Source organism: Pecten maximus, chromosome 15 (assembly GCF_902652985.1).
Source record: "Pecten maximus chromosome 15, xPecMax1.1, whole genome shotgun sequence".
Lineage (NCBI taxonomy): Eukaryota > Metazoa > Mollusca > Bivalvia > Pectinida > Pectinidae > Pecten > Pecten maximus.
In genome coordinates, this window is record NC_047029.1 from 1,764,108 (window position 1) to 1,785,158 (window position 21,051).

At 35.9% G+C, this 21,051-nt stretch overlaps 1 protein-coding gene and 1 pseudogene across 3 annotated transcripts in view; one reads left to right on the plus strand and one right to left on the minus strand.

Annotated features, from left to right (window-relative positions):
• The window catches only part of LOC117343111 (inositol hexakisphosphate kinase 2-like), a 32,462-nt gene extending 31,206 nt beyond the window's left edge, over positions 1-1,256 (minus strand). The window contains exon 1 of one of the 3 annotated variants that reach the window (XM_033905422.1): positions 1,048-1,256. The gene's annotated coding sequence lies outside the window, so the exon portion shown is untranslated. Of the gene's footprint in view, positions 1-859 lie in introns of all 3 variants that reach the window. The other 2 variants (XM_033905421.1, XM_033905425.1) reach the window with 2 other exon arrangements.
• Positions 1,257-6,183: 4,927 nt separating this feature from the next.
• Positions 6,184-19,824, plus strand: LOC117343899 (annotated as a pseudogene).
• The last annotated feature ends 1,227 nt before the right edge of the window (positions 19,825-21,051 follow it).

Genomic DNA, 21,051 nt, shown 5'->3' on the forward strand with positions numbered 1-21,051 from the left:
AAGCATTTTTTTTGCCAAATAAACTTCAAGTTCTGTTGCAGACCGTGATAACGGGTATCTGTTAGTCGACTTGATTGGAGATGTTCATCGCCACGTATACATATACATTAGATACAATCATTTAGTCTACTTACACAATCGTCACGTCTGGGGGAAATTTCCAAAAGTCCGGAAAATCTGGAAATTTCCCCCGAGATGTTGCGATAATCTGACGACGGACATGTATACATTATAGACAGTCTAATACGTTTTCCTACAACCGATATATTAGTACGATATCAGAAAGATTAATAAAATCTATCTATCCCCGTAGTTAATCTATAACAGTACTGTTATGGTGACATAACGTCTATACTACACACACATATAACGTCTATATCACACATACATAATACATTTGTATAACGTCTATATCACACATACATACATACACACACATATAACGTCTATATCACACTTACATATATACATTTGTATAACGTCTATATCACACATACATACATACATACATTTGTATAACGGCTATAAGGAAATAGAGTCTTACGAAATACCCTCGTTATTCAAGTGTCATCTTAACTCAATATACATGTCAATATATATCTAAAGGCGTATAATTGTGAATTACATTGAAACGGAAGAGAAAGTGACCTTCGATTTCTCTCAACATGACTAATACAATTAAAGTACAGACGTGTATCGGGAACGCCGCTTGTCAACAAACACATGCCATACAGGGGTTGTTTTTTGTAATATGTAATCTCACGTCCCGCCGGCTTCTATATACAGGACAGTGTCACTTTACCCACCTCGTACTGTGATGGGTTACTGTCAAAATTAGACTACATGTACATGTACTCACCAGTCCCCGGCAGTATATAGTGGTCCAGAGGTTGCGCACTCAAATTCCCTGTCCAGGCCCGGAAGACCAGTTACTACCGATAACACTATGGACATGTGTATAAATAAACACCACGAGATAGTACTGTACCAAGTCGACTTATCAGAGCGGTCCATTGATTACAATAAAACCAACATTTTTTCATTTACCAGTGTATGATAGGCGATCCGAATAGATAAAACAGGATGAGCGACTCGAATCACGCTCTTGTGAATGTTTTATCAGATGTTAACGCCAGCTGTTAACGGGTGATGATAACTCCGAGTCGATACTTTTAACTGTGTACACGACAGCTAGGAGAGTGACAATACCAAACAACTTCCGAATGGTGTTTACTCACACACCACACCACACATGTACATGTGTGTGTATTATAAATACATTCGGTCGAGTGATCAGACCCACAAATGACGCCTGGTGTAGGCGTGTCACGTGACAGTGAATGTGATGGTGTATACATGTACACATCACACAACGAAAATGTGTTACACGGGAGACAACTCCGTATGGCTTGGTACAATGGTACTTGGCACGGATGATGTGCCGCTTTTGTGGAGGTGGGATGGAAAGAGTGTGTGGGTGGGGGGAGGAGGAGGGGGAGAAGGAGGGGAGGAGGAGGGGGTGGGGGTGGTGGAGGAGGAGGGGGTGGGGAGTGAGGGCATTAGTTATGTTTCTTATATAGGTGACTAACATAAAATAAGTAAAACTAGTCTAATAAGTAAAAGTTTAATAAAAAAAAAGAATTAAAAGTACAATGTCAACAATAATAGTAATAATAATGTAATTTTGGGAGGTCTCTTAGAATGATAATGTAATATTGGGTGTCTCTATTAATGATAATGTAATATTGGGAGGTCTCTAAGAATGATAATGTAATATTGGGTGTCTCTATTAATGATAATGTAATATTGGGAGGTCTCTAAGAATGATAATGTAATATTGGGTGTCTCTAGTAATGATAATGTAATATTGGGAGGTCTCTATTAATGATAATGTAATATTGGGAGGTCTCTAAGAATGATAATGTAATATTGGGTGTCTCTAGTAATGATAATGTAATATTGGGAGGTCTCTAGTAATGATAATGTAATATTGAAAGGCCTCTAGTAATGATAATGTAATATTGGGAGGTCTCTAAGAATGATAATGTAATATTGAAAGGCCTTTCGTAATGATAATGTAATATTGAGAGGCTTCTAAGAATGATTAATGTAATATTGGGAGGCCTCTAGTAATGATAATGTAATATTGGGAGACCTCTAAGAATGATAATGTAATATTGAGAGGCCTCTAGTAATGATAATGTAATATTGGGAGGTCTCTAGTAATGATAATGTAATATTGGGAGGCCTCTAAGAATGATAATGTAATATTGAGAGGCCTCTAGTAATGATAATGTAATATTGGGAGGTCTCTAGTAATGATAATGTAACATTGGGAGGCCTCTAGTAATGATAATGTAATATTGGGAGGTCTCTATTAATGATAATGTAATATTGAAAGGCCTTTCGTAATGATAATGTAATATTGGGAGGTCTCTAGTAATGATAATGTAACATTGGAAGGCCCTTAAGAATGATGATGTAATATTGGGAGGCCTCTAGTAATGATAATGTAATATTGGGAGGCGTCTAAGAATGATAATGTAATATTGGGAGGCCTCTAGTAATGATAATGTAATATTGGGAGGTCTCTAGTAATGATAATGTAACATTGGGAGGCCTCTAGTAATGATAATGTAATATTGGGAGGCGTCTTAGAATGATAATGTAATATTGAGAGGCAGCTAGTAATGATAATGTAATATTGGGAGGCCTCTAGTAATGATAATGTAATATTGGGAGGTCTCTAGTAATGATAATGTAACATTGGAAGGCCCTTAAGAATGATGATGTAATATTGGGAGACCTCTATTAATGATTAATGTAATATTGAGAGGCCTCTAAGAATGATAATGTAATATTGGGAGGCCTCTAAGAATGATTAATGTAATATTGAGAGGCCTCTAAGAATGATAATGTAATATTGGGAGGCCTCTAAGAATGATTAATGTAATATTAGGAGGCCTCTAAGAATGATAATGTATTATTGGGAGGCCGCTAGTAATGATAATGTAATATTGGGAGGCCTCTAAGAATGATATTGTAATATTGAAAGGCCTCTAGTAAAGATAATGTAATATTGAGAGGCCTCTAGTAATGATAATGTAATATTGGGAGGCCTCTAAGAATGATTAATGTAATATAGGGAGGCCTCTAGTAATGATAATGTAATATTGGGAGACCTCTAAGAATGATTAATGTAATATTGGGAGGCCTCTAAGAATGATTAATGTAGTATTGGGAGGCCTCTAAGAATGATTAATGTAATATTGGGAGGTCTCTAGTAATGATAATGTAATATTGGGAGACCTCTAAGAATGATTAATGTAGTATTGGGAGGCCTCTAAAAATGATTAATGTAATATTGGGAGGTCTCTAAGAATGATAATGTAATATTGGGAGGCCTCTAAGAATGATTAATGTAATATTGAGAGGCCTCTAAGAATGATTAATGTAATATTGAGAGGCCTCTAAGAATGATTAATGAAATATTGGGAGGCCTCTAAGAATGATTAATGTAATATAGGGAGGCCTCTAAGAATGATTAATGCAGTACATATCAAGTCTGCTTCGGTTGTGTGGACATGGACTTATTTCATCAGTTGTTAAGTGAATACATATATATATATATAATCCTTTTTTATTGGACAATGATAATTTTTTATTTCAGAAAATAAGTGTTGCCTTTTTCATGTCTTGGCCATTTCCTTGTCAACCGCGCACCCTGAATAGACGTTTTATCCAATTTAGTGTTTTCGAGATCATAGTCGAAGGATTATCAGGCAGTTCATTTCTTAGATGATTTTGCTGGGAGAGTGTCAGGAAGTGCACATGGCGTTTTTTTGTGGTAACACGGTCGAGCTCACGCTGTCAGTATGATAAAAGTCACACTGGAATTTGTCTCAGAATAGTTAGAATAATATATGACTTGTCTTAATTATGATATACCAAGTTTGCTTGAAAAGTTACACTTCCTGTTTCATTAAGACTGACCAGCATCCCCTTGGTTTTTTTTTTTACTCAGCTTAATAAAACTAGATTATCTCCCCTTTGTTTGAAACCTAGGGTCAGACATATCATAGAAACCAAAATCACGAAGCTGAATTTTATATATAATTTTAACAATCTAGAGACAGGGGGCCTCAGATAGCCTCAGAAGTTTGGCATTTTATAGTGGTCTCGGTTCGTAAAAAAAACCCCAAAAAAAACAAAAAAAAACCAAAAAAACAACAACAAAAAAACAATTGGATCATCTGCGATCCTAGATTAAGTGGTAGCTTTAGAAGATGTTAGTTTAAAAGGTTATATGAGAGTGTATTCACTCCGTGCTTTCCTCCTCAGATTTTGATTCTGGAATTGCATATCAAAGCTGTAGAGTCGTTGCCAATGATTGTAGATTTCAAATCATCGGTATTAAAGCGTGTTAAAATTATGTGTGACACCGAGGCTGCAGTTTTAAATGCAAAGTCCTCAAGTGTTTCCTTCATGCATAATTGTTTCCGGGAGATTTGGGTCCTGCGGTTTTTGGGAGTTGAGAGTTGTCCGATGCCAATGGTTGGATTACAGAGAACCAGATCTCTTGTTCCGGTGGGTGTTAGAAGGAAATTTGAGGACATGGCCAGGGATAGGAGTATCTAAAACATATTGATCAATTCCGAGATATTGCGATTCTGCCATGACTAATAGTCACTACACACTGGTTAACGTTTCCTTGTCTTTTTTTGTTTTTGTTTTTGTTTGTTTTGTGTTTTGTTTTTTTTTGTTTTCTTTTTTACAGACCTGAAGTTGCAACAGTTAAACTTTGATGTCTATGTATTGATTAAGGCGGTCATTGCTAAGGATACAAATAGCAACTTACAATGTACAATGTTCGTTTGGACATATAGTTTCTTACAATCACCAATAATTTGCTGTAGATGTTAACTGTTATTATAGAGTTACTTTGTGGTAAGATGAAGCATGGAATAATTCTAAGTCACACAAATAACCAAACCCGAAAAACAGCCAAGCTGTTTCGCTCCTTATATGCCATGTTTGTGTGATATTATTTACAACCGCCATTTGTATTTCAATGTCAGAATGAAAACAGTATTTATAAAAGTCAAATCTGATTGAACCAATGCTCCTATTTTGTGCTTTAGACACTTGTGAGCAAAACGACATGGTTATTTTGTGTAATATATGCTATACAAATGAGCTAATTATGTCCCCCTGAAACGTGCATTGTTCGCATGTTTTGTTGAAATTTACAAACAGCTTAACAAGTTACATGCCACCAGTAAGTCCCATTGCGCGGTTTGGCATAATACATGCTAACACATCATATGGTTATTTCTGCTAAATTGCACCATAGCAGGGATTTATAGGCTTTTCAAAAGTATCTGTGTTTTGACCAGATTTGCTGTTGCCCCTCATGTGGTTAAAACAATCTAATGTGGCGAACGTATGTTGTTCCTGTCAGGTGGCCTATTTGGCTACCAAGTCATCAAATCTAGGAGCCAATTGGAAAGGTAAATCGCCTAGCCTAGTTGTCATGAATTTGAAACAAAAATTTTAATTCTTGAGATCAGTATAACATCTCCGTAACCTTTTTGATTATGAACATCATTTTAGCATTGACTGTGTGCAACCTTTGAAAGATTAACCAATTAGGTCAATATATGGTCGCTAATGGTGAATTTAAGGCGTCTTATCCACTTAAATAGGTGCCACTTTGAGCCCTGCACTTCCGTCACATCCATGTCCCCAGTATCAGCCTTTCGACACATGGGTCGCCTTTGGTCAGATATAGTTATTCCAGGCAAGTCTAACAAATAGAGAAACACGGGAAGAGAAAATCAGAGCTAGGTAGGAGAGCCATTCGTTCCTTCATACAGCATGCCTGTGCTGATGTTTCCTCTCACTTCCCCCATTCTTTCTGGAGAGGAGGGGCCACCTTTATATTTGCCTCTTGGGTGCTCAGTGGATTGATGCAATGTCGTGTCTGAATCATTCTCAATTTTGATGTCCGTCAAAATGCTCAGTTACTATTCATAAGTAAAGTATCTATATTCTTTATCTAAAAATAGAACACAAACCAACTATGTGATTTTTATATCAAATGTCCCGCCGGGTGAATTCAGGTATATAAATTTAAAGATGCATATTGAAATACGAGACCCACTCACATGGATATATACTTAGGAATGTTCCGTTCAAGGGTTCAGATCCCAAGGCACTCAGCCAGGTAGAACAGGAAGTTTGCCACGTCTACATGATTGTAGACGTGGCCAGAATGTCTCATACATTGGATATAAGCGATAAACCAGGTAAGCCTGATTGCAGTAAATTTAAATGTATCATTCCATCAAAGCATTACACTTTACTATCTACTATTTACTATTGAACATTGTCTTGGTGCCAAATTGCGTTAAAATGAAATGCTTTAGTTGAGCTACATTTGTATTTTCGACAATTGTACACTGATCATAATCTCTAAATAGTTAACTAGATAACAAATCCTGTGATATCTTTCAGGCTAATAATTCAAAAAAACTAGGAAAAAATGTATGTTTCAGGGGAACACAATTAGCTCCTTCGTATCACATATAATAAACTGAATACGTCTGCTCACCAGTGTCTATGACACACATTAGGAACATTTGTTCGACCGGATTTGAATTTGAACACATAAACACTGATTCTATTTTTACATTGAAAATTGCAGTTTTGAACAATACCACACAATATGGCTTGTATGGAGGTATTTCAAACACCAGAAATGTTCTTATTAGACTCTGAACATGGCAGAATAAATTGTTTTTAGGGGAAATTGTTCAACCACTGAGTATGAGATAAGACATTTCTGTGAAGGTGTCTTAAAATCATACAATAGGAACGTTTTATGGATTGAAATGTCTCCCTTTATGCCATATTTGTCTAATGTTATTCACACCCGATATCAGTTTCCATACGTAAACACATAAGATTCGGTCAAATAAATGTTCCTGCTGTGTTATATATACATGTAAGTATAACGGTATGGTTATATTTCAGGTTTTAATTATTTTCTGTGACTTATAACTGTTTAATGCTGAATCTTACCACAAAGTCATTGACACCATCTACAAACTGAACAATTTTATGGATATTTGTTCGTTTTTAAAATTCAATATTATTTTCCGTCTATAGACGGCCCTTGTTGTATCATTGTCATGCTGTATTGGTGTAAACATCGGTTTGTTTATGATATCAAAATGACAAAAAACTAAATAAGTATACAGTGTTAAGTGTAAATAACCGGTCTGTCACGTTACCTGTCCTGTTGTGTATATGTGCAATCAGATGCCGGTGTTCCAATATCATTAAGCATAGTTTCCCCGACTCCGATTCCTCCTCTTTACTGAGATGTTATCAGGATTTTTGTTTGAATAAAACACCATTAATTCACAGGTTTATGTCGAATCATGAACAAGGATCGACTTCACAGCTGTTTTGTCAGTTATAGGACTCGTCAGTGAATTAGAAAGGGGGACGGGGAATAAAAAACAAGAGCTTGCACGGTTTTATAATGTAGAAGGGACATATATTACATTAGTGCCATATGCAAAGAATATTACACAGCCACATTAACTGGATAACAAGACGATTATGTGATAGAGTTTAAACACTTTTATGCATTTCATACCCACCTCCCTTTTTTTTATGTATATTGCCCCATTTTAGACAGGTATATCTGTTCCGTCTCTCGACTTCTAACCTTTCGTCTGCAGCATTGAGAGCCACTGGACTGAAACTGTGTTGGATTTATTACTTTACTTGAATAGAATGAAGGGATATTGTCACATACGTCAATCTATGAAATAGATTCATAGATAAAGATATCAGGTGTACAGGTGGGGATAGACAATTGTCATCACCTGCTTGTGTTCCTGGGCTGTTAAAATTAGGCAAAGTTATTTAAATACTTTCTATATCTTTGGTGGATGTACCAATAAACAGGGATTGTTTAATATATTTCATCTTGATCTATATTTTATATTATGTTGTAGGTTTTATTAGGCTTTATTAAATGAGAATATTCATCAATGCACGTCTTTTTGATCTACATTCCACGGCAAAATTAACTTAGTTACTCCTCCATGCTTTAAATGGTTTTAAGTAAGTAAAAACATTATCCCCATTGATAACTGGTTAGTCTTTGTTGCTCTCAGCAACCTTTAGTCCTACATTAACACATTTCACTTGGGTGGTCGGGTGGCACAGTGGTAACACTATTGACTTTCAACTAGGCGGTCGGGGTTCGATTCCCCGATCGGACATGAAAATGTATGGGCCACCTGCCCGACCATATGTTGGTTTTGACCCCTCGCGCGCTTCCATCCATGGCTAACAAGCGTGATTAATTAAGTTGATATAACTTGTTTCGCAATTGTTGAAAAATAAATAAAGTTTAGATTTAACACAATTCTGACTGTTTCAGTAAGTGAAACGACACTAGATAAAGCGTTCTTTTATTCACCAAAAATACAGACTCCATTTACATCGTTTCAGGAGATGACTCCAACATAACTGTGGTTGAGAGATTCATCGAAGAGAAGGAAGATAAAATAGAAAGAGAGACGTGGAGCAAAAACTTGGACTTTATTCTCGCATGTGTAGGTGGATCAGTGGGCCTCGGTAACCTATGGAGGTTCCCTTATTTATGTTACAAAAATGGAGGAGGTTAGTAGAATTATCAATTACAAAAGAAATAAATTCCTCTTGAATCTCAGTTCTTCATTATACATAATAACGAAAATGACAAAGTAAGACTCGTGCCTTGACCGGGCCTCGGCCTAGCCAGAAATACCTGCTGTGTCGCATCCACGTTCTTTTAAAATGATGTATCAGTGATGATCGGCTTGATTCACTGACATGATCATATCGTTTACTAGATGTTATGAATAGCTGGATCGCAATGTATGTGCAGATACAGATGTAAATTGTACACAAATAACATGACACAGTACTACTACAACAGGAAATGTAAATCTTCAACTTTCTGAACAAAAGGTACAAAATTTCAAAGTTCTAAATACACATGGTATTGTATCAAGCAATTGTTAAGTACCACAACATCAAGAACAAATGTGTTGCACAATATCCAGTATTTCTTGATGGAAATACAGACAAGAAAGGTGACAAATAATGATCTTTAATTTCCCAATTTCAGGTGCCTTCCTCGTTCCGTTCCTGGTGTTCATCCTGTTGGGAGGCGTCCCAATGTACATGCTGGAGTTGGGACTGGGACAGTACATGGGCCTTTCAGGAATTAAGGCATGGGCAATATGTCCTGTATTCCAAGGTATTTATTTTTAACCATGTGATTTTCACATTTTACTGCCTTACTCATGAAATAATATCAATTCTATTGCTCTTTTATTTATCCTTTCTTTCTTTTTATTTCATTTGCATATTGCAAATATTCATTTCAGTCAATGAATTATTTCCCGCTGTCATACATATACAGTGCTCTCAGTTTAGCTTCAAAAGACCACTGTGGTTATGCCTTGGCGCAGTGTCCGTCGTCTGTCAACATTTCCTTTAAATAGCTACTTGTCCTAGACGACTGAATGGATTTTGATCGTTTTTTGTCAGAAGCATGATTGGGTAAAGGAAAACAAGTTTTGCATAAATGGAGGGTGCGGTTTCCTGGGGCGGGAGGGACGGGGGTTAATGGGTAAAGTTGAGGTAAGTCCTTTACATGTTACTTGTTCTGAACGACAGAACGGAATTTGATGTAATTTCTTCTGGGGAAAGGAAAGCCAGTTTTGTAAAAGTGAATTGAGTGACTCTTCTGGTGCCGGAGAGGCGGGCTCCAGAATAGGAAAATGCCTTGACTTTTTTTTCAAATCCATCTTCCGTTTTTAAGAATGGCAGGATTCGGTCCCCATTTGGTTTGAGCTCTGTTTTTAAGAAAGGCAACTCAAAAGTAGGAAAATATCGGTAATACCTATTTAGTCATGGTTATTGAAATATCCAGGTGAGAGAGGCAATTTATAGTAATAATATCCCAACATAAACTGAAAAGTAAGAATGTTTAATATATCATATCGAGAGAAAGGTATTTAGGGAAAGCATATGCCTATTTTAATCCTTGTACTCCTGTTTTCATTATCTCCGCACGGATCTACATCACTGTTCACATTTTCCTCTAATTTTGTCTATTATCAGTTAGAATCACAGTTTCGAGGGCGGTTAGGAAACAAAATACATTGACAATTGGAAAAGAACTAATGTGTTATGATCAGGTATCCCGGTTGTGTTGTCAGGTTATGTATCCTTATTGCTTCATTATTATTAAGAAAATATGTAAACCTTGATATTGATTTTGTCTTATTTATGCATCAGAACCGTCTGTCCATCATACAGTTTCTTTAATGATGTCAATATATTTTAACTTTTGTATGCTGGTCTATTCCAGGAATAGGATTTTCGACCGTTCTCACGTGTTTCTTTGGCAACATCTACTATATCATGGTTCTAGCTTGGGCTGCCTACTACTTCGTGTTAAGTTTAACATCTGTACTGCCTTGGTATAACTGCAACAACGATTGGAACACACCAAGGTACAAATGTATATCCGTACTACAATATCGCGATCATCTGGTAAATCACAAGAAGTTGATATTATTTCACAATATTAGGCAACTTATTATTTAACTGAATAATTACTGTGTTTCTGTTTTTAATTCTGATTATTATTTAGTTTTGACCAAATACGGGTCGCATATTTACCATAACAGGTTAAGAAATACAGGTTATGCATTGTGTATCACTTGTAATGGATACTTTAGTGATTTTGTCTTCCTTTTGAACCGTTTTTGACCTAATGTATCTACAGAAAGCTGCATATTTCATTTACAGTTGTTCGCTTTTTGATGAGGCCGTCAACATCTCATCAACCAATACATCTCTAGGGAATTCTAGTGACCAGGTCGTTGATCCTGCTGTTGAGTTTTGGGAGTAAGACTTAATTATTTTAATTCTACGTAAAATCATGTATTTGAAAATGTATCACAAGTCGAAGATATTGGCAGTTCTACACTATTATATATGTGCATGTTATCTTTATCTTTTTAAATACGTATTTACATATTTGATTTTCAAAGTGAACATCTTAAGCTTATTTTCCCATGTAAGAAACAATTAATACAGATTTGTCAATATCCTTCAACTTCCCATACCCGAAGGTAGACTTATTTCAGGATATTACGCGAATTGACATGAAGAATTTTTCCTACAGACGAGCCGTTCTGCAGATGAGTAATGAAATCACAGAAGGCGGTGGGAATTGTCTGGCAGTTAGCCCTATCCTTACTACTAGTATGGGTAACTGTTTACTTCTGTGTTTGGAGAGGAGTCAAATGGACAGGTAAGGTAAGTAATAACTCGCTCACTTGGATAGCCATCAAATTATAGCCAGACAACAGTGTTTGATTGACTAGCCATTTACTGAAAGCGGTGCGCTTCCTCACATGTTTGTATGATGTCTTACATTTCATGAATATGAATTTCGACGTACATTCTAAACGACCTTAAATGATTCAGGACAATATCTGTAAATCACATTTTACAGGTGTGTAAAGACTTAAAGGCTTAATGTGAAACAGGTCAACGGAAGCACATACATATAAGCAGCTGACATTTGACGACAATCTTTTATAGAATGTGATCATCAGAAAACCTTCCTACCGTGTCTATCTGTCTGTCTGTTTCCCCCCCTCTCTCTCTCTCTCTCTCTCTCTCTCTCTCTCTCTCTCTCTGTAAATATTAACTAAGATAAGTACGTTTTGATTATTTTTTTCCTGTGCCTTTCAGGTTGTGTACTTCACGGCCTTATTTCCATATGTCATATTGTTTGTGCTCTTGGTGCGAGGATTAACATTAGATGGTTCCATTGACGGTATAACCTTCTTACTTAAGCCGGACGTGTCTCGACTGGCTGATATACAGGTTTGCTTATTATTGTACAATATATCCTAACTAAGATGATATTTTGCCAACCATTTCCACACCAAAACGATTGTCTTATCAGGGCCTTATTTGGTGTATAGTCATCATTGATGGGGATTTTTATATTTTGCTAAAAATAAACTGCAGTTCAAACTTGTAATGTTGGTGTACAAGTAAATCCGAACTTTATCTTAATTTATGAACTTAAACATTTTTATTTATGACAACATCAGTCAAATCATTTATGCACATTGATTTTTTTAATTCAACACAATGATACAAATTATTTAAGTGCGTGGCCATTTCAGCAACAAAGCGTATTCAAACATAAACAAGGTGCCATTATTTCTCATCTGTCTAGCATAGGGAACCGAGAAGTTGTCCCAATTGTTAATTTACGACATATTGCCAATGTGTGAAAGCAATTACAGTGCCAGGTCTTACAGAGTATTAGATATAGTAAAACTGAGTGCCTGTTACGCTGCCTTTTCATCAAAATTTATGAACATATATGTAAAGGTTGAAACAAATGTCTCTTTCATGTAGGCGCCACATATTGTTGTTCAGAGGATTTCTTTTACGTTACAGCCCGCCAAAATTATATTACAAAATAAAAAAATATATAGAAAACAAATAAATAAATGAAATATTAATTGCCTATATATGAAATAAAATATTCTTCATAATGATCACACGTTAATTTCGTAACAGTATTTGCCGTTTACCTAATTGGGCTGGCATGCTAGCAATATTTAAAATATTTTGGTTTTGTACAGATCTGCTCTTGATTTGACTTTATCTACTGTAGCAATTTATTATTCCATCGTGATTAACATCCGTCCCCATCTAAAGCACACACTAATTATACTCCGTTGTTTTGGTGAAAACACATGACTTTGTACGTTAAGACGTACAAATTTGTTTTTAAAGGTTTGGGTGGATGGAGGCACACAGGTATTTTTCTCATACGCCATTGCCATCAATGCTATGGTAACTCTTGGAAGTTACAACAAATTTAAAAGCAATTTTTACAGGTAAGTTATATCATTTTTTATCTACTGAATTCGAGGTAAACATAAGCAAATACATTGACTCTGAAGCTAAGCACATATTTCGTCATAGTCCGAGTTTCCCCTGGCCCTGGCACCTAAGCACATGTTTCGTCATAGTCCGAGTTTCCCCTGGCCCTGGCACCTAAGCACATGTTTCGTCATAGTCCGAGTTTCCCCTGACCCTGACACCATGTCTGGTCCGATTATATTTTGTTTTCACCAAAATCTTAGCGACACAAAACGGTGTCGGATAATTCCACATTGTCTTATAGTAGTGCGCTCTGGCCCTACACCAGGCATGATGTCAGGGCCTGAGGAAACTCAGGCTAGTTTTATCGTAGCTGTGAGTAATATTGCACAATGACAAAATCAGGACATGCTCCACGTGAAGTAAAAAACACAAACTCATTTACCTGACAAAAAAAAAAACTATTTGACGAATATACATATATACTTATCAGGAGTAATAAGTTTTCTGTTTTAATTTTAGGGTCTAATATATTGTATATAACCGCCGATCAGGAGATGAATTGCAGTATTGCTGATTGACTTAATTGCAGAATCGACGATTTTATTGTCATTAAAACACTACACGGCATCAATTGATCAAGTTGTCTCTGATAATCTTCGCACGTGGAAAAGACACTAAATGTGATGGTCAGTTTGGTTTTTATGTCTGACGCCCGACATTTTCCGCCTGAATTGGCGAGTGATAAAATAAATGATGTCTCGAAGATGGACAACATTTTGATCACAATCTTCTCCTGAGATCTGTTTGATCAAATATTTTCCACAACATTTGATTTCATAAAATAAATTCTAAATACGTCGGCTACCATTTATTTTCATGTAAGATATTGCAACACACAGACCTAATGCAATCTTATCCTCAAAATCTTTTCGTTAAGATTATTCTAAACCAATTTCTAAATTTACATCAACCACAATAACTATCACGCCATCATACGTCCATCGTGCGTACATTTACCTGTAGGATATAATCACGCATTATCATATCGTGCGCCGTGCAGACTTCGTGCACCCACCGTGAGTGTTGTGCAACTTTGTGCGATCACACACCTGTAGTTGAGAAAATATACAGTTTAGTTAAAACACAAAGTTATTCATACAATTTAAAAATAACAAGTACGTTAAAATAATTTGTTTGAATCGCTAAGACGTCGCCGCAAATTTACCGTTTTGTAGTAAGCGCCGAAGTAAATAGACAGAATATAGGCTTTTCAAAGGTACTCAGTCTATAGACTATAATGTACTGTATATCCCCTTTGCAAGGACGCTACCTGTTTTAATTTTTACATTACAGAGACGCTATCCTGTTTTAATTTTTACATTACAGAGACGCCATCCTGTTTTAATTTTTACATTACAAGAGGACGCTACCTGTTTTATTTTTTACATTACAGAGAGACGCTATCCTGTTTAATATTTACATTACAGAGACGCCATCCTGTTTTAATTTTTACATTACAAGAGGACGCTATCCTGTTTTATTTTTTACATTACAGAGAGACGCTATCCTGTTTTAATTTTTACATTACAGAGACGCCATCCTATTTTAATTTTTACATTACAAGAGGACGCTACCTGTTTTATTTTTTACATTACAGAGAGACGCTATCCTGTTTAAATTTTTACATTACAGAGACGCTATCCTGTTTAATATTTACATTACAGGTAAGCTATCCTGTTTTAATTGTTACATTGTAGAGACGCTATCCTGCTTTAATTTTTACATTACAGAGACGCTATCCTGTTTTAATTTTTACATTGTAGAGACGCTATCCTGCTTTAATTTTACATTGTAGAGACGCTATCCTGTTTTAATTTTTACATTACAGAGACGCTATCCTGTTATCGTGTATCAACAGTGGTACAAGTCTGGTCGGGGGATTAGCCGTGTTTTCTGTACTAGGATTCATGGCCAAACAACACAACCTTCCAATAGAAGATGTGGCCAACGCAGGTAACGTTTTTTGTGTATTTATGTAACGTATTTATCCCATTAAACTGGATTAATCCAAACCTTACCTAAAGTTAGCAAGATAGGTATTCTATTTTCGACATTTTTACTCTTAACTATGTCTAATGTAGGATTGTGCGTTTTAATCTGGTTGCACAGATCCTGCTCTATTTACAAAAATGTATGTATAATTTACATCAATTTCTGGTTGACCATCAACACTTTGATTCAACTCTAGGTCCAGGATTAGCCTTCATTACCTTCCCTAACGCCGTCACACAGATGCCGATTTCTCCTCTATGGGCGGCACTTTTCTTTTTCATGATAGTTCTTCTGGGGCTAGACAGTCAGGTATGTACATGTATCCGTATATACCTTAAACTTAACACCACCAGGTTTGGTTTATTGTTTTATTTTTTGTAACGTCCTATTAACAGCCAGGAATGGAGGACGGAAAAACGATCACCGGCATATTGTCAGTACCAGGCAACTGCCCCACATGGATATCGTGGCGGGCTAGTGATTAAGTTTCGGGACACCTTAACCGCGCGGCCATCGCACTGATCATATTTTGTGATTTACAGTATATTGTGATTAAGCTTACGTGTTCAAGAAGGCAAAGCGTCTTCAGCGGTAGCAAAAATTAAATCTAGATAATATCATTGCATCTAAATCTGATCAATTCAGATTTTGTTCCGATAAGATATAAGCAAACCACCAAGAATAATATTTCCAATATGTTTTAAAAATTGAAACAAACGGGGAAAGGTGTGGGAAGTAACAAGCGAAAACGTGTTTGTATGTATTTTAACCAAATTATGTAAAGATTGAAGATACGAATTGTCATCCTTCCATCATTATCAGATTCCCTTTTTGAAGTTTGTTGCAGTTGAAGGTATTGTTACCTCAATCATGGACTATTTCCCGAGCTTAATGAGACAGAAGAATCGTCGGTTGATACTATTGGCCGCATATTGTCTGATCTCGTTCCTCTTTGGCCTATCCATGGCTTCAAGGGTAAGTTGGGTACCAAATGATGTATATATCTCAGAAAAAACACAGGTATCTTTATGATTTCTAAATTATTTCTATCTAACTGAACCGTATTCAACAAAACGTCGGTGCAATAATAAAATCCGGCTCCATGAATCCTTTCATATAATTCTTAATCGCAAAGGACTGATTGAATGTCTTTCTCAACGAGGAAATCTTATCAAATGGTTACAAGGTAATAAACCCGCATGAACTGACTTTTCTACATTTTTGTTGAAGATAAGGAAAACTTCAAAAAAGGTTATATTCACAATAAACTTAAATTTACATATGATATGCTTTGGTAAATATGTGTTTAAAAGCATACTTTTTACTCTCAATAAGTTGAACACTTTGAACAGTGTGATGATAGTATGAAATACGTGTAAAGTACATGTTTCCCAAGGTGTTAATTGCACATATTGACCTGTGTTATACCTATAAGGCATTGCTGTCAATTAGTAAATGTAAGTTTCATTATTTCACCCTGTCAATAACATATCTTTTACTATTGATTATTAATTCTGCCAGGATCGAAACCTATTCTCCTAATATATCCTATATGTATTATATATATCTATGAAATGAGAAATGTAGGATGAATTTCATTATTACCCTACCTACCTGTAATACGCATGTGCTATTTTCAGGGTGGAATATACGTTTTCCAACTGTTCGATTACTACTCCTGCAGTGGAATGGTCGTTCTGTGGATAGTATTATTTGAGCTCGTGGCTATTGGCTGGGTATTCGGTATATATCAAATTTTACTTGTATAACTTTCCTTACCTTTCATCGTGTAAAGTGGCCCAATACTCTCATAAAGTTGTTATTTCATTAATTTGGACGTCATTTATAAAATAAGAAGTATTGTCAATGAACCGTTGTATCTAATACTGAATATCATGAAACCCTTGATATGTTTTAGATATTCGCGAGTTTTATTGATGTAGTAAGCGATATATAAAAGAGTGGACATACAAATCAGTCAGAGGGGTATGTTCTGGCCAGTAGGGAAATTTCTGAAAGAATATTTTTCTGAAAGGAAATCCTATGAAAAGAGTATCACGAATGCTTGCTTAGGCAAAGTACTAGTCAGGTGTGCTATGTTTCTGTACTATGTATGAATACTATTGCTCACAGAACGACAACATATTTTGCACGTTAATTTGCCAAATGACAAACGTGAAAAAATGACATTTCTAATATATGAACTCATGTGTGTTTTGGTGTGTTAGCATTTCCTTTGATCTGAAGGTGCCGATCGGTTCTATGACGCGATCGAGATGATGATAGGATCCCGGATCAACCCTTACCTATATGTCTGCTGGAAATATCTATCACCTCTTCTATGTCTGGTAATATCGATAAGATAAAAATTGTATTCACATAAAGGCTTACTCTAATGTATTAATATTAATGTTTATTATATATTTGTCAGATGCACACAGCGCACCATAAATGTGCTTACCGCAGATCGTACATACATAGTAAACACCTTGTGTTAATGGCTGCATGCATTATAACGATATATTATCTAGTGCAATATCATGCATTCGGTCGCAGATTTTAAGGCGGATTGGTATTCTGTGTTGGTAAATATTTAAAGATTGAATAATGTTATGTTGAGGTGTATGGGGGTATAAACCTGCGAAGCAGTTCATAATAAATTTGTCTCAAGACCTATTGAGGTTTATACCCCCATACACCTCAACATCACTTTATTCAATCCTTATATTTATATTTTTTTTTTTTACATTTTGTACAATATTTTGTCCTTGACAAATAGGGACTTGTGCAAGTCTACCACAGAACCTACCGAAATGTACGTAATCACTCTTCGTCTACATATGGTTAATACTTTTAGGATTTCTTTCGTGAACAAACTTAATAGCAAATTAAAACAAATATTAGTTTTAAAGAATTTTTTCTTAAAGACGTATGATCACTTTAAAAGGAAGTAAAAAAAATATAGTCCAAGCTCGACAAATGTATTCCTACGCCGGACTTGATATAGTTCATTGAAAAATGACTCGAGTTAACTGTGGTAGGTTCATTGAGTCTGAATTAAGTGGAAATATAAATATTACTGATTAAGGAATGAGGTAAATACAACTGAATACAAACCATTGTCGTATCATTATTGGTCAGTAAGGTCCTAGTTTCACAGCGCACTTGTAACAACATACACATATATGTCTTATAAAGAGGTAGATGAAAATCCCAGTGGAAGATGTCAACAAATAGTTTAACGCTAAAGTCATTATTGATTAACACATCAAATTCACACTTAATATAATGGTTTCATCTGTTTTCGACGAAAACAAAGTCATCTCATAGACGTGTATTGTTAATGGTAGCGTTAAAGGAAGCGATATCTACATGTATATATCACTCTAAATGGACGCTTCAATTATATGTCACTTTAAATGGACGCTTAATCTATATGTCACTCTAAATGGACGCTATATGTATATGTCACTCTGAATGGACGCTAAATCTATATGCGATACATATATATGTCAAATGTCTTATTTAAAAGGGTCTTTTGCTGGCTAAGCTGATTATGTTCCGGCCCCTCAAGTACAACAAGACCTACGACTACCCTGACTGGGCTCAGGGTTTTGGCATCATGCTATCACTGTCCTCCATGTTGTGCATCCCCTTATACGGTTTTTATAAGCTGGTCACTGCTGAAGGATCATTGGCTCAGGTAGAGTATACAATGTATCTCTCTTAAATAATAATAATATACCTTTGTATTTTTTTGATATTAAACGAAATGAAAATACAAAGGATCTATAGAAACAATCGTAATTCTTAATGATATACCCGGCCTAGGGAAATTACGGGCTAGCAGTTTATTTTACTATTGTATCTACATGTAACTTCATTTAACATTTTAATGTTCCCTACAAAAATATCGTTCAAAAGTGTTTATATAATCTGCTTTATATATTATTAGGCAAAATAGTTCATATCTGTACTGAAATCCCTTACTACATTTGCGCTTCATTATCACTACATAGATAACCTTGCTGTAAGTTTCGTTTCCGGTTAAATAAACACGAACCGAAATGAGAATGAATACGATCGTGAGATTCTCAATTTGACGAAAAATTCTAGAAAACGTAATAACAATATTATTCATCTCCATTATCGTTCATCATCCTTTATCATGGAATCAAATAAATTTCATAGAAATTTGAATCTGTAAGTGTCATTAACACTGATAAAAGATTTTAATCAATTACTGTTCCTCATGCCTGGGTTTTCGGATATTCCAGTACCGTGTCAGTATTGTATAAAAAGTACTCAATCTAAAATCATAACAGTAACATAATTTTCTGTTTATTACAGCGGTGGCGTAGAGTGACCAAACCAGTACTTAAGAAACATCAAATCTGCCCTAGATGGAGGGTTACCATCACTACACGTGACGTATATCCCTAGATAGATGGTTACCATGGCTACACGTGACGTATAGCCCTAGATGGAAGGTTACCATCACTACACGTGACGTATAGCCCTAGATGGAGGGTTATCATCGCTACACGTGATGTATAGCCCTAGATAGATGGTTACCATGGCTACACGTGACGTATAGCCCTAGATAGATGGTTACCATGGCTACACGTGACGTATAACCCTGGATGTAGGGTTACCATCGCTACACATGACTGACAGGAAATCTGTTGCTCTCATGACGTATAACACAGGATTTATAATACAATGATGTGTATATATGAAGGTAGCATCATGGATCGTTTGGTAGGGGGAGGGTAAGGGTGGGGGGGGGGGGGGGGGGGGTAATTGTAAGTGACATCATCGAGAGTTTAGCGTTGTTGGGGGATGGGGTATGTAGTTTGCATCATCGAAACTCTGGCAGGGGTATATGCAGGTAACCTCAGCAAAAGTTTGACAGAGGGGTGTATGCAGGTGACATCATCGAGACTTTGGCAGATGGGGTAAACATGTATTTGTTTCATTTGTTTTACAAGACAAAGTGTGTTTTATGCCGTTTAAATAAAGATTGATTGTTCAATGTTAAATCCGATTCATTGTTTTTTTTATTTAGTGACTTTTACATTGTTATCATCAATCACTACTGTCCCTCTTAATTAGTTATAACGTTATCTGTATTTCAGTGTAAATATATCACCATATGAACAGCTTGTCTACAGCTCTACTCTGTAATATCAGTTCATTAAACCTATTTATGGTATTTTGAATAGGCGATGAAGATATGCACACACATAAAAATGTATATCCGATTTGACATTATAATATCCTAAGTAACCTAGTGTGTCCCATATAAAAAGAACGGTCCTTTTCATGGATATGATCATAGTATTGAATATATGTCATACAGTAGAGCTACTAAATAAAGTGGTTTTGATCAATCTATAACTCCATTGCCGACCACTCACAATTCTGAACTCTCAATTAGCTTTCACTTTTACCAAACTCTCACTTTTACCAAGTTCTCACTTTTTCCCAACTCTTACTTTTACCTAGCTATCACTATTATCCAGCTTTCACTTTACCCAGCTCTCACTTTGACCTAACTCTCACTTTTACCTAGCTCACGCTTTTACCTAGATCTCAATTTTACCAAGCTCTCACCTTTATCATTTTTACTCAGCTTTCACTTTATTTAGCTCTCTCTTTTATCTAGCTCTCACTTTTACGTAGCTCGTTTACAAAACTCTCACTTTTAGCTAGCACTCACCTTTACCCAACTGTCACACTTACCTAGGACCCACATTTACCTTTATCTGAGCAGTAAAGTTATTTATGTTAAACTTTACAGAGCTCTCCCTAACCTACCACTTTAAGAACCTATTGTTCCCAGATATCACATGATAACGTCTACAGTCTACATCTGTGCTCGTACTAGAGTCATTTAGTGCCGTATTGATGCACGATTGTCGGTTTGCAGTTTATATTTTTCTGTGCATAGTCAACAGATCTTTCGAATTTTCACGATCGCACGTGGAAAGATATGGG